The sequence below is a fragment of the Etheostoma spectabile genome, chromosome 9, assembly GCF_008692095.1.
Source record: "Etheostoma spectabile isolate EspeVRDwgs_2016 chromosome 9, UIUC_Espe_1.0, whole genome shotgun sequence".
NCBI classification, from domain to species: domain Eukaryota; kingdom Metazoa; phylum Chordata; class Actinopteri; order Perciformes; family Percidae; genus Etheostoma; species Etheostoma spectabile.
This window is the reverse complement of record NC_045741.1, coordinates 9,384,426-9,387,072: the sequence shown is the minus strand read 5'-3', so window position 1 is coordinate 9,387,072 and position 2,647 is coordinate 9,384,426. Positions and strand designations below refer to the sequence as shown.

The 2,647-nt window shown below is 39.9% G+C and overlaps 1 protein-coding gene across 3 annotated transcripts in view; it reads left to right on the top strand.

The window, feature by feature from the left end:
• glrx2 (glutaredoxin 2) overlaps window positions 1-2,647 on the top strand; it is a 7,230-nt gene that overhangs the window by 2,037 nt on the left and 2,546 nt on the right. The window lies entirely within an intron of this gene.

The following is a 2,647-nucleotide window of genomic DNA, read 5'->3' as shown; positions in this document are numbered from 1 at the left end:
TTGTTCTGGCAGTTCTGCATTTAAGTTAAATTTAGGTTGTCTTGACTGGGATTGGTTGGGCTGCAGCTATGACTCAGCACTTCATCTAGACTCAAAACAGCTGAAACCGAGTCAAGACAAAGACCAGGGGTCTCATGAACAAAAAGCGCAGCTTTCATACCAGAATGTGTACGGCCAAAACTTGAAAAGTACCTACCCTCGGAAATATTTACATGTATAAAACCGGGCGTATGCCAGGTCCTGCACATTTTTGCTTGAACCCACTGATTTAATGCCACTTAATAGGACTTGTTAGTAGGCTCAGTGAAACTGACCCTTGTTTATTAACCTAACGTAGAAACCAGCGCAGATATCAGTGCAGAAATCCTCTTACGACAGGCTCCACGTGGGATTCATGGAACGTTTGTATCACACCAGTCAGAGCCTAAGAATGGTCATACGTTGATAAATGCGGCGTCTGGAAACAATCATAATTTAAATATCACGCCCCAATATATTCTTGGTTTTTAGGCCTTGCCCCTACTATTTACATCGTGGCCAGACAAAATCTGGGTAAGAAGCGTCACTTTTCAGAAGTGGAGAGTGAAACCCTGACATCTCAGTTTAATTTGCAGTAACGTGTGTCCTATTTGGCAGCCTAAAAACTGGTATTAGGCTGAAGGAAGAATGCGGAATATAAAAGAGATCACTGATGCGGTCAACAGTGTTGCGGTACTAAATCGGACTCCAGCTGAAGTTTATTTAATTTATACATCCTTGACGTGTATGCTATCTGCCCTTAGTCAATTCAATAGAGCCCTCCACCGTGGCTCGTGTGTAGGCTACGTGTGCACTGTAGCTCGGCTCACGCGAGGGAGACCCGACTCAGGAGCAGGAGAGGTTAGTCAGGCCAGCGTCTCCACAGCAAGTGACAGTACGCACGGAACTGCTGCGCCACGCATGGATGAAATAATGAAATAATAAATGGGACTACAGTACCAGAAATATGTGCAGAATCAAGACAATCAAGATGACCCAGTGTTTGGCCGACTGGGTTGGGTTCATTTCCTACACCTTGTTCACTTACACAGCCAGCAAATCATCCACGCAATCAATTACGCATCCCATGTGTTCGCCCACCCGACCCAGCGTTTGTTCCTAGGGAGATTTATCCGTGTGTCCCGCCTCTACTACTACACTATTGCATTTTTTTGTGGTGATCTTTTTGTTGCACAGTGAGTAGATATATCATCTATGGGGAATACAGCGGATGACTGAAAGGATTTTCTAATTGGACTTTTCATTCATTTCCCATCCTCATGTTTAACAGAGGTTAAGTAGCCTGTTACTGTCACTTAAGAGTAATCAGTTATATTACAATATTACTGTCTCTGAATTGTAATGTGTTAGACTACTTTTGCATTACTTTTGAGTTACTTTTACCAAAATGACAGCGGAAGGTTGACTAGTTTATGAATTTAATCACCGGATCAATAAAGTCTCCTCTTTATCCACTTTAATACATCCTAAATTATTCATAATATTTTGTTTAATTAATATGAATATGCAAAGTAACTACAGCTATGAAAATGGATAAGTAAAACATACAATAGGCAAGTAGGAGAAAAAGAAAATACTCAATTAAAACTGCCTTACAGTTGTATTAAAATACGGCATTGTTGTGAAATGTTTGTTTAAAGCACTTGAATAAGAAATTCATGTTCAGTTTAAAACAGTCTAAATGAAATGGTCAATTATAGTGTGATTAAAACTGACTATTTACATTATTTACAGTACTTGATTTACAGCTGATATGCGAAAAGGAACACAACCTTACTTGTTTAACAGTAATTTAGTTTTATTGTGAACCGTCACAGGAAGTGCTTTCATTTTGAAGTAGCCTACACAGAAGTTGTCTGTTGTGTACTCTGGCTAGCTTACTGAGATGAACGTGAGACGGCAGCTGCACAACGTGTCCCTCGAGCTTAAGTTGTTCATTTTCTTGTTTGTAAAACTGCAACATAGTGAACAGTAAAGGGTCACAGTGAAAGACAAGCGTTTCTGGTCGTCATGCAAAGCCATCCCACTACAGTTACTCTCCCCCGCTGATAAACATTCATTCCCGACATGGTTCTATCTGTCCGCGCTGACGTACCGTCACCTGTTGGGACACAGATGTTGTCCGTACTAGGGCTGGGCAATTAATCAAAATTTAATTGTGATTTTGGCTGATTTCTGAATAACAAAATAAAGTTTAAATAGGAAAATATTAAGGCAAATTTCACAGTTGTATGTGTTTTTTTTACTGTTGATTTATTTCACTTTTTCTACTGTATTTTGCATGTTAAATAATTGCAACGTCTTTCCAGAAGTCAACATGTAATTGTGTTAAATTATTGGGATTTCAAAATTGATCGAAATAATCGTGATTGTATTTTGTTCCATAATCGAGCAGCCCTAGTCCGTACCGTCTCTGGTTCTGGCTCTGACCCCAGGGAACAGTGACGGCACAGCACCTCGCTTCAACGCAGCGTAATAACTCTAGAAAATAATATCCATCTCGCAAATGTCTCTGCAGTCACCTCCACCATCAGGAAATAACACTCAAGACTTTTGTTTCCTGTGAAGAAAAGTTTAGTGGTGTTGGTGAGTTAAAAAAAAAAAAAAA